This window comes from Ursus americanus, chromosome X, assembly GCF_024610735.1.
Source record: "Ursus americanus isolate L20-20 chromosome X, mUrsAme1.1.p, whole genome shotgun sequence".
NCBI classification, from domain to species: Eukaryota; Metazoa; Chordata; class Mammalia; order Carnivora; family Ursidae; genus Ursus; species Ursus americanus.
This window is the reverse complement of record NC_142164.1, coordinates 88,924,198-88,938,151: the sequence shown is the minus strand read 5'-3', so window position 1 is coordinate 88,938,151 and position 13,954 is coordinate 88,924,198. Positions and strand designations below refer to the sequence as shown.

The window sequence follows — 13,954 nt, the reverse complement described above, 5'->3', positions numbered from 1 at the left end:
TCAAGAACAAGGCACAACATTTATTAAAATCTTATTATTATCTTCCTGATGTTTTACATGCAATTACTTCATCGAATCTTGCCCCAATCTTGGGAGTAAGCATTCTCATACCCTTTTCACAGATAAGGAAACTGAGGCTCAGGTTATACAACCCCGGGGGGGGGGTGCAGACGTTCCCACCTTAAGCCCAGATGTGTCTTGTTCCAGAAGTTTCCACTACACCTGTGATCTCCCAAACATTTTTTAAAAAAGATTTTATTTATGTATTCACCAGAGAGAGAGAGATCCAGAGAGCACGAGCAGGGGGAGCAGGGGAAGCTGCAGGCAGAGGGAGAAGCAGGCTCCCCGCTGAGCAAGGAGCTGGAGGAGGAACTCCATCCCAGGCCCCTGGGATCATGACCTGAGCCAAAGGCAGCTGCTTAACCAACTGAGCCACGCAGGCATCCCCCCACTTTCTTAATATTGAATTTTATGCCCAGCGACATGGGCTGGAACTCACTGCCCCACCCAGAGATGGAGAGTCACACGCCTTAGGGACTGAGCCAGCCGGGAGCCCTAATCTCTCAAACATTTTGATCACGTATTTTGTGCCAGGCCGTGAGGTGGGCTTGCAAAGATAAATATGACAATCTCTGCCCTTGGGGGGTTTGTAGTCCAGTGGGGGAGACAGAAACACCACAATACAGTGGCACAAGGGGGCCGAGTGGGAGATGGTCCAAGTACCATGGAGCCCTTCTGAATATTCCGATCATCGTCACCTTTCCAGCCCATCTCTACTTTCTTTGCTCCTTTGGTTCCTTCTCATAGGCCACTCTTCTTGTCCTTCCTTAGGCATTAGCTGTTGGCTTCCCTCCCATGTCTGTTTTCTCCTGTCCACCGGGTCTGCACCCGCGTACCTGGCAGGGATCCCAGTACCCTACTTGCCTTGGAGGGGCCACAGCGGTTGAGTAGTTGTCCTTGGCTTCTGGGGTCCCAGAGAAGGAGCTAGCCCCTGGCTGCAGCCCCAGGCTTCCTCAGCTGGGAAATGGGCACAGGGGCCCAGACACTGAGCAGGCTGGTAGGCCCTAGTAAGGCTTTTATTGAAGCCTGTGAAAGGGCTTTGGGCTTCCTCTGATGAAAGGCGCTTCAGTGCATCTGGTTTTGATTACAGGGGAGGAGAAAGCCAGGCAGTCTCTCGGGGGTTGGACCAGTCATCTGGCTCTGCCTTCCTCCGGGCAGAGCTGGCTGCTGGTGAGGCCAGGAGGCCAGGTGTGGGGGGTGGCAGGCAGGAAACAGAGCCAGTACAAAAGCCCCCAATTCTCCAAGGCTCCTGACCCCAGCCCCTGGCTGCACCAGGCAGGACTCCCAGAAACAGCATGGTGGCTCAGAGGTGCCAGGATTCTTTGCGAAAGTCAAGTTCAGAGGGGCTGCTGCCCACTCCTGACCACATAGCTCTTGACTAATCACCAACATCTCAACTCCAAAATATCCTCCCAAGAACCCCTGACCATCCAACAACCTTCCCGGCTGCTCTTCTCCCTCCGATGAAATTAAAATAGGCTTACGCCTCAAGGGTTTGCGCAAGTGACAAAAATTAAGGAAATGAAGATTTTTAAAAGCTAAAAACCCCTCAACATCTTTCTCCTTTTTGCCTGGCCAGTTACCATTTCCCATCAAACAGACATCGTTAAGGATTCCACGTCCCTGTAACTGACAAAATGCTGAATTAAAGGAAGAGATTAATATTAAAATAATGTGGCTGTCCCAGATCAGTGCCCAGCACCTGTCCCTGCGCGGGACTCCACGTGGGTACAAAAAGCTCTCGGGGGATCGGATGGGTTAAACGCAGTCCGCGGTTCTAGAAACGAAAATGCATTTTCTTCTTCCCGCCCTGATTTAATCCTGCTGCGTGTTATTATTGTCAAGTCTCTTCGCACCACCGTTTCTAAAAAGAAAACCCGTGGGTCTGCGCGGCCCTTCGCCGCCTGCTCGGCTTTTATTGTGCACGCAGCCTGATCTGTCTGCGTGGATTCAGCACGTCGTGACCGCTTCGCAGGCGCGCACGGACACCCTCGGATTGGCATTTCGAGAAGAGCCGGGTGCATTGTCTCAGTGGCGACACACACACACACACACACACACACACACGCAAAGATAATAAAGGGCTACAGACCTCTGGCCAACTCTCCTCGCAACCCATAATTAGAGATGATCTTTGCTAAAGGCAATTAAAATATGGTAATGATCGATGCGCTCCCCCCCTTTCCGAAAAGGGAAATACACAGGTGTTGGCTTCAGGAGGCTCCACCTGGCCCGGCCAGGAGGCCTCCGCCAGCTCATGAATGAACTCTTTCTCTGGGGAAGCTTCGATTCCCCGCTACCTACGCGAGCGCCGGCTCCCCTCCTCCCCTTCCCCTCCCCCACCAGTGCTCCGGCAGCCAGGAGCTTGCTGGCGGCTGCGGGGCTTTGTCATCGGAACGCACACACAGACACGCACACGCGCGCACCCGGCCACCACGGGACCGCGGCGGCCGCTGCGCTGTGTCCTTCCTCCCTGCGCTCCCCTCCCCGCCCCCCTTTTTTAAAAGCTCCACCGAACCCTTTCTTCCGTCCTTAATGTATTCGGTCCTTTAAACCGAGGAGCTCGGGAAGCATTTTTTTGGGGGGGGGGGGCCTCCCGCGGGGCGCGGGACGGCAGGACTCAGGACGCGCGCGGAGAGGACGCGTGGGCAGCCGGGCTTTGTTCTGTCCCTTGTCCGGGTCCGGAGGGCGGAAAAGTCTCCTCCGCGCTGGGGCCCACCGGCGATTTGGCGGCGCCTAAAATCAGCAATCCCCCACCGCCACCAAACTGGAACGTGAAATCCCCTCCGGAGTTCACTTCGGACTTGGGCCGGGTGGGGTGCATCGCCTCGGGGAGGGTCTCCTGGTCCACAAGTGGCTCTCCCCATACCGGCAAATGTGCAGTGTCATTATGGTGGCTCCTGTTGCTCGGGCCCCGGGGTGCTCCCGCGGCGCGAGCACCCCATCCATACACGGCGTGGAGGGCAGGGGGGGGGCTCTGGGGCGAGGGCTCCCCGGGGGGCTGCATGGAGGAGGCGCCGCGTCCGTCCCTCCCGCACCTCCCGGCTGCCTTCTGAGACCGCGAGCACGGAGCCAGCGCGGCCTCTCGCCTTTCATTACCGGGCCTACGAAAGCAGCAGCCCAGGCAAATATGTAGCTATTAAAATTAATCGCCCTGCGTTGTCAGCTGAACATAATGCAAATTATTTATGGGCTGTCTGCGCAATATTTATCATCGTGCAGGCTCCAGGCGCTTCGTGCCTCCCGGCCTCCCCCGCCCGCCCGCCCGGCCCGCGCAGGGTGAAGCTGCGCACTGGCTGCGGCGACCTGGGGGCTCTGGGCACCAGAACGGGATTCCGAAGGCGAGGCGGCGCACCAGGCTGCCTTCCAGGTCTAGAGCCTCGTTTTAGGTTTTGACATTCATTCCACATGTGTTGGAGACCTACTACGCGCAGAATTAGGAGGTCTGCGAAACTAGGGGGGTAAAGACCAATTTGGAGAAATCGTAACCAAATAGACAAGCTCAGGCCCGAGGGGAGATGCAGGCGGGGGCTCCTCGGCTGCCGAAGTGAATTTTCTGGGTCTCAAGTCTGTCCTCCAACCCGGGAAACATGTTTGTGGAAGCTGGATTCCCGGTTACAGAAACCGAGAGCATCCGAGGTGCCCAACAGATTGGAGTCCCTACAACCCTGTTGACGGGAACAGGAATTCGGTGTCCTTCGAGCCTCAAAACTTGTTTGCAGATCGCAGATAACAGATTAACTGCTAATTGGCGGAATCGGCCAACCATTTAGTTTATCACTGCTGGGGGCCCCTTGGTATTCGCTGCACTTTTTATATGTAAAAACAGCCTTCCTACCTCCTAAACGGCTTTTGTGTGGCTTTTGTTTCTCTTTCAAATACGGTGTTTTAAAAAACAGCAGCAACACGCCACCCCACCCCCTCTCCAACCAAGCCTTCTCGTTAAAAAAAAAAAAAAAAAAACCAGGAGGGAGAAATAATCTATAGGACAATCCCCCCCTACTGGTCGGCGCTGGCGTTAGGGCTTTTTAAGCAGATCGAGTCGCCCTGGGCTGCAGAGGTAAACAGGCTTTCTGCACCGCTGCTAAATGAATCACGAGGGAGAAGACCGGGACTACAGGGCGGAGGAGGCCTCGGGATCCAGGCTGGATGCCAGGGAGGGGAGGGCGCCGCACACGGGGCAGTGGGGTGGAGGCGAGCTGACCCTGCCCAGAGGCCTCAGGGCCTGGGAGGGGAGAGGAAGGTCGGTGGGTGGTGCAGCCAGAGGCCCCCCCCCACCCCGCAACTTGCTAGGCTGGGTGAATGCTCGGCCTCGGCCTCTATCCCCAGTGTCCCTGGGTGCCACCCGGGGCCGGTCACGCTGCGTCAGTCCATCTGTGGGGAGGGAGGTCACGGGGCGCCCCTTCCCGCACACAATTTTAGCAGCTCTGGGCCTTCAGGAGTCCGAGGCAGGCCTACGTCTTTCTTCTGATGTTCATTTTAAGCATATTATTACCCTTCCTCATTGTCCCACCCTGAACTCCAACGTCACCTCGTACTCAGATGACCAAGCCAGAGTCAGGGCCTACTTCCGGGGTCCTGAGGGATGGAGTGGCTGTCTATGGCATCTGCTCTCCAGACAGACTGAAGCAGCTAGAAAGGTACTTCAAATTTCTCTTCTTCATCCGGGTTCTTCTCACAGTGTGGTTTGAGCCACTTCGAAGGTCCTTTTTCTTTCCGTTTAACCCCCCCATTTTTTGACAGAGCTTTTTCTTACAACATTCCAAAGGTTCTCCCATCACTTCAGAAACTTAATTTGAAGCAATGTAAAAGAAAAAGAGGTTCAAAAGATTAACTTGCTTTTGGATTCCCTTGGTCTGCTACATTCCGGCATGGATTTGAGGGACGGCTGCTTTTTACTCTGTTTTGTTTTCTAATGATCAAATCACTGCGTTTTCTAGGGTAAGAGCGGCTGAACATTGATCCCAGTGAAGTGGAGGGGTCATGCCCCTTTAACAAAGTGATTTGACACTTTGGGTCTCAGAATCCCACCTGAGCTGGGCAGGGTCACCGGTCTTGTTCCCATTTGCCAGCCAAGGAGCCTGAGCCCCTCCTCCCCACAAAGTTTTAGGGATCCAATCTTCCTCACCGAGTGAGGACCAGAAGCCAGTTGACGGCTGCCTGCTCCTGCCTGCACCCACCCTACCCCAGATCAGTGTCCGGTGGTAAATGCTGTGTCCTTTCCTGAGCTCTATCTGCTGGGTCCTGGGCCACCTTCAGGGCTGAGACAGCCCCCACGGCCCCCACCTGGGGCCGCTCCTCCCCATCCTGCAAACTGTGAGGATCGGCCCTTACAGCCTCCTGTTTACTCACTTGCCTCCGACTGCAGACCCGGGAGGACAATTTTAAAGTGTTTCTGCAGACAGACCCTCTGGCTGCGCAGGAAGTGTTTTATGGACCTGTGAGCCGAGTTAATCCCAGGAGGGGCGGCAGGATTAGTCCCTGGTGTGGGTGGGGGATTCCTATGTTAAGGTTTCATCCCCATGGGAGGAGAGCAGATGGGGAGGGGGGGAATCGGGTGGCTTTGGTAACGTGTCCCCCCCCCCCCCCGCCATGAGACTCTCCGATTTGGGTCGAGGCCGGTGGAAACTGAGGCACGTGGCCCTAGACCTCGATCCTTGGCGAGGCGAGGTGGAGGGAGCCCGAGAACGCCTCGCCTCGACGCACCCTGGGAGCCCAGCAAGGACGCGGAGTGCGAGTGGAGAGCGCAGTTGTGTTTTTCCCCAGGTTTTATTCTCCCAGTCCCGTGGAAAGGAGGAGAGCCGCAACCCGGGGAGGGAGCCGGAAAGAAACACTTAATCACCGGCGTCTCGCTGCTCGTCACGCGAAGATGGCAGCGGCTCCCCTGGGTTTCAAGGTTCCGGGAAAGGCGTGTGTTCTGCCTCGAGGCGCGCGGGCTGCTGCGCTCCCTCCCTCGGCTCGGCGGCCGGCCCGGGCCCTCGGAGCCGCTCTCAACGCCCGCGAGTGCGGCTAGGCCGGCCCGCCTGCCCCTCTGCGGGCCCAGGCGGTGGCGAGGGCAGCGGGGCCGTGAGTCCTCGCGTGCTAAAAGTAAAGGCTCGAGGGGGCGCCCAGCCCAGCCCGGCGCCGGCTCTGACCACGAACCCCCACCCAACACACACACCCACACTCTGGCCAGGCACGCAGGGGCGTCAAGCCGCGGCCAAAACAAGACGTGCGGGGTAGACTCCTGCTAGCGGTGGCCGGAGGCCGAGCCAGCCTTCGCGGGAGAGAGGATTTATCGCCACCCCCATCCACGCGCTCACCCCCCTGCCTGGTCGTCTCCTTTGCACCCCCCACCCCCAGCCATCAGGAAACACTGTGCACAGGTCCCCGCCAGCCACCGCCACTTGCGGGGGGGGGTCTGGGTGGGAGGGTGGAGGGGAGATCCACAGGCCTGGCTGCAGGCCCCAGGGGTGCAGCGTGCGCACTGACTCTGGGGAAGAGGAGGGCAGCTCGGCCCCTCTACCCTGACGCCGCCACAGCCGGCGCAGCACAGAGCCGCCGAGGGCTTCCGAAGTGCCCTAGCGGAAAGGAGGAAGGGAAGGCGGAGGCCCGGGTGGCCGGCTGTGCGCTTGGAACCCGCGCGCGCTCGCGTGTGTGTATGTGCTTGCGCGCGCGCGCTCTCGCCCGGAAAGGGTGTCCCATGTTTACGCGAGGCAGGGTGGGTGTGAGCAACCTAGAACCAGCCGTCCCCACCGGGAATGACGGGCTGGCCTCTCCAGCTACGCCCCCCCTCCCCCCCCCCCCCCCCCGCTCCAGGCTCGGGACTGGCGGTTCAAGAGGAGGGGAGCCAGGAGCTGCTGACGGCGCTATGACATCGGTCCAGTTCTGCGGGAGGAGCCCAGGGACCGGTGTGGCCCAGCCGCCCCCACAAGCGTCCGTTTAGCTCCGCCTCCCAGGACCACTGACACTTGGTGATAAGGAGTTCCTCCGCAATCGGCTATTCCCAGCCCCCAGTCACCTCCGGTGGACGTGACCACCGGATGCTCTGCGGCAAGGTGGGGCATGGGCCTTTGCGCTGTCTTCTCTGACCCCTTCTCTAGCGCGGAGCCACAATAGCGTATGAAGCCCCGAAACTTTCTTTTTTGCAAAATAAGGCCCAGACGTTGGGCCTTCTCAGCTGTTCCCATAACTTTTTCCTTCGGAAGGCAGGGGTTCAGGCAGTCCACCTAGAAACATCCCCCAAAGGGCTCGCCTTCACTCCACAACACTGGAGAGCAGCCCGGCTCTGCCTCCCCGGCTCAGGGCAATCCCTGCCCTATCCTAAACTGCGTTGCTTTGGGCCAGCTGCTGAACAGCTCTGGGCTTCAGTGACCTCATCTGTAAAAAGAGGCCAACAACAGTGTCTAATTCATAGGGTTGTCTTGAGGATAATGTGAGTTAATATGTAAAACACCTAGAAGGCTGCCTCTCATACAGTACTACAGTGTGTGTGCTGTTGGGATTTGGTACTCTCTTACCTTTGGTTAGGGAGAGGCTAAGAAAAACCGGCCAGGTTCAAGTTCCCAAAGGCCCCTGTGGCGGCAGGGGCTGGGGCAGAGAGGAAAGGGCACTCGTGGCCACCAAAAAAGGGCCGGAAGGCAAAATGGGCTCAAACTGGGCTACACTTTGCCTTAAAGGCCTGCGTGTGTGGTGGTGACGTAGGAAGGAACGGGCGCTTTAATGGTGCTCATTTAGACTGGATTAATGGGAAGCTTCTGCCAGGGCTCAGGCACCATTACCCACCACCCTCGCCCTGAGGCCTTGGGTAAACAGCACTGGTGGAGAGAGGACCTCCAGTAGACTCTCCCAGGCCACCCTTTTTTGATGGCTCAAGGCCACCTCCTATAAATCAGTTCTTGGAGGGGCTGGGCAAAAGCCACATCCTCTGGGGATGTACTTCAGCCAGAGTTTAACACTGGTCTAGGGCTGGAATGTGGCAGGCCTCGTTCCTGGGCCTCATTTTAGGGACACATAAATGCATTACTATTTATGTCAACAGAATTGGCCCGATTTCGGATTTCTAGAAGCTTCCCGTTTCCTCTCCTGTGCGATGGGGAGGAGCTGGGCGAAGAAGGGTCTGACGAGGTCTGAGGAGGCCTCCTCGCCCCTTGCTCTGGGGCCTGGCCTCTCCCGGGTCACCCATAATTCATTAGGTGGGACAGCCTTTTCCTTTTCAGAGACAACGCAAATGGCCTTTCCCTGACGTGGCTGCAGGCATTCGCCCAATCACTGAAATGTGCTGGCGGTGCGCTCTCGCTCTCGGTTGATCCTTATCGGAACCGTGCGTGCCAGGCTGCCAGCCCCGCGGAAGACAAAGACGCGGCCGCCTCCAGGTTTGCTCCCGAAGCCTCAGGGTCACCTACGGGGCTTCCCCTTCACAGCCTCCGGCCCCCAAGCCGCCGCCCCGGACACAGCCGCAGCCCTAAATCAGAATTCCAGTTCTCGAGCGCCACCCGGAGAGTTCACATTTCCCCTCTTCCGAGGCCGCGTGGTGCGCAAGCGAGAGACTGAAGGTGGTGGCAGCACAGGGCTGGCTGCGGGGCGGCGGCGGCGGCGGCGGGGGGGGGGCGGTTTCCTTGCACCCAGCTGCACGTACGCAGGAAAAGAAAAAAGCCAAGCGAAAAGACGTGGGCTTTAAAAGCCAAAACCCTGGACAGTCTACTACGCAGTACAAACAATCCCAGACAGGAGTTTGCAAGGAGTAAGCAACCTCCAAATAGAAACTACAACTAAAATAAATCCCCTTTTAGAGTTATATTAAAAGTCCTCCAAGGTGGAAAACAAGGAGGACCGCGCCTTCTTAGGACACACACGGGCCGTGCCAAGATACATCGTGCTCAGCCCAGCACCTCCGGCACATACGTTTCATACCAAGCAAAAAAGCGAGGTTCTCCTTCGTATCTACTGATTAACCAGTTCTCATAGTATTTATAGCTGACTCAACGTGTACTCGATTTAAAAAAAAAAAATTGATCTTGCTTGAAAGATACATGGACGACCTGTATTTAGATAGGCTAAGTTCCCGCAGCTGTCTGACCACATTTGTCTAGTCTCTCTAAGAATCCACTTTTTCTAGCCCGGGAAGGGGCAGGCGGCCCTCGTGGCTCCCCCTTCGGCGGTTTCCTGGCGAGGCGCCCATCCTCCCCAAGCACCGGGAACGGAGGCGGCCGCATTAATACTCGCGGGCAGCCTGCTCTGACCTATACTGTCATCTTTTCCATCGGTCAGAATCGGGCTTGGGGGGGGGTGCGGTGGGTTCCCCTCCGAGGGGCTCTACACGGATCATTGGGTTTTCCCCGGCGAACTTAACACGGAGGCAAAAGGGGCAGATGGAAACCAGGCCTCCGCTGGCCCGGCGCGCGTAAGCGCCGCACTCTGCAGCTCGACGCAAAGCCAGGGCTGGATTTTCGCGGCCCGGGCCCGGCGGCCTCCCCGCGCCGGCGCGATCCTGTCTCCCTCGGGCTGAGCAAACGTGCTCGCCTAATTCCGCCCTGGAGACAGCAGCTGTGCGGCGAGAGCGGGGGGGGGGGGGAACAGCAACTTTTCCAACAGAAAGTGTATGCGCACAGGAGAGGTGAAGGCCCACCCCGATTCTGTGCACGTACCGACACAGCATCTAATCAGTGTCACTGCCAGGAATACGCTTCCGCGGCGGGCGACACCCCCGCCCCCGCCAACCTGCAGGAGGGAAGGGGAATGCAAATGGCGTCTCACGTCGTCCCAGACTCTGCACGGCTCCCGCTGCCCCGCGACCCCGAGCAGACGTCGCAGCGGGCCAAGCGCCGCCACTCTGGGGACACGAACACGCTGGCGGCCCGCTCCCCTCTCCTGCGCCCGGGTCTCGGGAAAAGGAACTAGCACCACTCCCCGTTCCGAGGCCATCCCCTGCCCCCACGTCCGGAAAAGCCGCCCTTCCCCGATTGGGGGTGGGGTGGGTGAGGGGACGCGGGAAACTTTGCGAGACAACTGTTCCGCGCCTTCCTCGCGTGGCGCGGGAGAGGAACGTGGGTGGGTTTCCTGTCCGAGGCCTGACCACACTCCCCCACTCTTCCAGGCCTCGGATCTGAACCTCGTGGGCCACGGCGGTGCTGGGAGGGGTACATTTCAGGCCACGGGGAGGAAGGAGGACACCCAAGCCAGCCGTCTTCACGGGCTCTGGCGGGTGGCCAAGTTTGTGTCCTTTCCCTCCCACGCTAGAGTAGAGCGCGCCGCTTTGGGGAAGCGTGAGACTCCTCACCCCTGGCCACGAGGCCACTCCTGTCTTCAAGGTGGGGCCGACGGTTTCTCTACAGCACCCTCTCCCGCTCTGCGGCCGCCGCGCGGCTCGCACGCCCCCGGGGAGTCCCCAGAGAGCCCCCAGAGACGGCCCGCGCCTTCGCTCGCCGGCTCTTCCGGGGGAGGGGGAGGCGTGTGTGTTGTGTGCACCACGGCTTCGGCTCGCACCCTCCGCGGAGCCACCTCGGCAGCCTTCCCGGGCCGCGGCCTCAGCCGATCCCGGCCCGGAGCCGCCCGGCGGGATGCAGCCTCCTCCACGCGGAATGGGGCGCCCCTGGGACGCAGGCGGGGATGGCGGTTCCGGTCGTTCCGGGATTTGCGTGCAAGAAGAAAACAAGGCCGGCGACTGCGAGAGCGGCGCCTCCGTTCTCGGGGTTCAGACGCCCTCGCGGTCTCCGCGTCGGTCCCGCTAGCGCCACTCCGGCCTCGGGGGCCCGCTTCCGCACCCCCCCCCACCCCCCAGCAATTCCTCGTCCCGCCTGTGCCGCAGCACGCGGAGCTCCGAGCACCCTGGCTCCCACACCAGCACCCCCCACCCCACCCCGTAACTCGCGCGCCTGCCTCGCCCCGGACTCGGGGCGCCGCTCGCTCTCAGCGCCCGGAGCACGCCGGTTCTGCCCTCGGCTGCGAAAACCGCCACCCCCATCCGGCCGGGCCCTTGTCCCAGCCTGGCTCCCCCGCCAGCTGCGCCGCCACCGCCGCACGTGACCCGCCCCCGTCGCGGCTTCCGCTGAGCTGCCTGTTCCGGAGCACAAACAATTTCTGCTCTGACGCGGGGTCTCTCGGGCCCTGGCGTCCTCTCCTCCCTGCCCCCCCTTCCGGGTACGAGAACTCAAAACAACTCGCTGACCTTCGGGCCGACCAGCTCCGGCTTCCACCGACTCCGGCATTCCGTTCAAACCCAGCAGCGGCGGCTTCTAAGATTTCACTCCGCGCTGGGCTGGGGGGAGGGGGTGATTTCTCCAGGAGGGGGTGTCTCAGATCGAAAGAGCCACTTCACGCTCCTTCCTCTCCTCCGAAGTGAGTTTTCAGACTCTCCGGAGGCCCTGGGGAAACGCTTGCAGCCGCGCGCAAAGAAAGCACCCCCCACCCCCACACACACCACGCTTATGCCGCCTTGACTCGTGCCTGACCCGATTTCCAGGGTCACGGCCCAGCGGCAGAGGGCCTGGCCAGCCTCAGAAATACCACCCAGCGGTGGGCTGTGGCACGGAGCAGAGCTGGGGTGGGGTGGAGTGCGTGCGTTAAATAATTAATAGTAGCTCCCACTTCCGCTTTGGGCTGAGTATTCAGAAGCCCTCCAACTTTGCAGATCAAGAAACTGAGGCAGAGAGAGTGATCAGTTACATAACTAGCTCAGGGTCACCCAGCTTAGTTAAAGGACTTGGAGAGAATTTGATCCCAGGTCACTCAGAGTCCAGGATGGTTGAACATTATGCCCTGATGCTCACGTTGGAAGCAAAAGTACAGACCCGTCTGCACAACCTAGTGTTCGCCTGCGGGCTCTATTTTTTGCCCGAGGCATTGTAGTTGGCACATAGTAGGCACTCAAATACTGGTGGAATGAATGGGCGCCTGAAGGACTGACTGACGGCACCAGCGAGGCAAGTGATTTTCCAGAAAGCAGCCTCAACTATTGTTCTTTCTAAGATGATTGTTCTACCGTAATAAAACCTCTGGTTTTTGAGTGTTTGCAGGTAACAGGAAACTCTTATTCAAAAATATATTAACCTCCCCCCCCCACCTCCTGGCCAATCAGCCTGGCAGCATTTGAACTTGCTGGGGCACATACCCAAAGCAGCTTTTACTTGGTGTCAGCCATTTCTCCCCCACCCTGTTCTTTCTCTGGAGGCTTCTGCTCAGGGTCAGGCAGGCTGGAACAGTGTTTGAGGTGATTCGGAACATATAGCAAGAAGGAAAGAGTATATGCCCCCCCCCAAACATGGCTCATTGGCTTCCCTTCCATGGGGTGGGTGGGGGTGGAGAAGCGTGGTTGGGAGGGGGTGGGGGAAGTGTGGTTTGCAGCCCAGTGGTTCTTTTTTAAACTAATGGACCACATCAGGACCACCAGCATCCTGCAGCCAGCTTCAGTCACAGCCCTCACCAGCTGTGAGGCCACATCTGTCCGAAGGCAGTCGTCTCCCTTAGCCAATAGCTCTGAGACGCTGATCAGTGGGACCACATCTGCCATTTGGAGAGCTGCCACTGGCTCTCTGCGCTGTCCCCCTCCTTCCGGTGGCCCCTAAGAGAGGATGCGATTAAAAATTTTTTTTCCTCTATGTAGATAATCCGATAGAATGTGCTTTCATATCATATTGTTATTTTTCGCCCTCATTTTCTGAACCTACCCCGTTGTCCCTTCTATGTCACTAACTGGGCAATCCGAAACGAGGACAAATTTCACTTCCGGTTACCTGAAAGCAAACTTTCTCTTTTCCAGTTTGATTCCTCCAACATCTGTTGCATGCATCTGTGATGTAAGTCACTGTATTAGGCAGAACATGGGAGAGGAAAATGCCTATTTTCTGTTTCTGATTATTGATATAGTCTGTTCTCCCTCCCTCTCCTCCCCCCCACCCCGTCCTTTCCTCCCGCCCACCCTCCCTCCCTCCCTTCCTCCCGCCCGCCCTCCCTCCCTCCCTTCCTCCTGCCCTTTCTGACAGTTGTCTATTTTGGCTCACGTTCCTAGGATTATTAACCAAGAAATGAAAACGTTTATTTTCTCTCAAAGTAACAACCCAGTCTTGACCGTAAGGCTGGGGTTTCTGTGGCCTCTTTTACAATCTGTACTGGAGTGACCAGCAGGACCCTGTGACCTCAGCCTGTGGCCAGCCCAGGTTGGAAGCATCAGATGATTTCCAAAGAGGCCACAGGCCTCCATCCCACGTGGCCCGATTGTAGCTGAGAACAACCTTGCCGAAACTCACTTACCCCTCGTGCAGGGGGACGGGTGACAAGTGATGCTGAACGGGAGGTTCAGGATGCTAATTTGATTTATTATCTGTGTACAGCCTGGGGAGGAGAAAAGGCTCATAAAAGTGTTCTAGGCTGGTCATTCTGAATGTGAGCATTTATTTCTCTGCAAAGCTGCCGAATGTCCCTGCAGGAAGTCCCCGACGCAGCAACCCCTGACTGCACAGACAAAAGTCTCCCCTTTACACAGGGCTGCCCTCATTGTTTCCAACAGCTTTGTGCTTTCCCTGGGGGAAGAGGAGAGTCACACAGCGAGTTTTCTTCCTCTTTTCTCACGCTGCAGAGGAAGTGATGTTGTGGAAACAGTCGCATTAACTGGGCCTGCAAACAGGGTCGGTGGCGTTGCTGGGAATAGCGCGATGCGGGGTGGCATTCCTAGGGCTTGTCTCCCCCAGGTCCCAAGCAACCCGGCCTGGATCTGAGCATGGGGATGGCGGGCAATCACAGGTGGCATGAAGCAAGAGAAGCGATCCTGGAGAATCATTCCTTCCCAGGGCATGGACACTCCTGACCCCTTGAGCCCGCTTTCTTCTGGAAAATTTTTCATTTATTCTCTATTCAGTTATTGGACAACATTTCAGGATCGGCCACTTTGTGGTGGGCATCCTGCTAGGTCTGGGTATGC

General features: G+C 58.1%; 1 protein-coding gene and 1 pseudogene across 1 annotated transcript in view; one reads left to right on the top strand and one right to left on the bottom strand.

The window, feature by feature from the left end:
* BCOR (BCL6 corepressor) overlaps window positions 1–11,453 on the bottom strand; it is a 112,606-nt gene extending 101,153 nt beyond the window's left edge. The window contains exon 1 of the mRNA XM_087859980.1: window positions 11,207–11,453. The gene's annotated coding sequence lies outside the window, so the exon portion shown is untranslated. The remainder of the gene's footprint in view (window positions 1–11,206) is intronic.
* Window positions 5,930–11,251, top strand: LOC148106978 (uncharacterized; annotated as a pseudogene).
* Window positions 11,454–13,954: the final 2,501 nt, after the last annotated feature.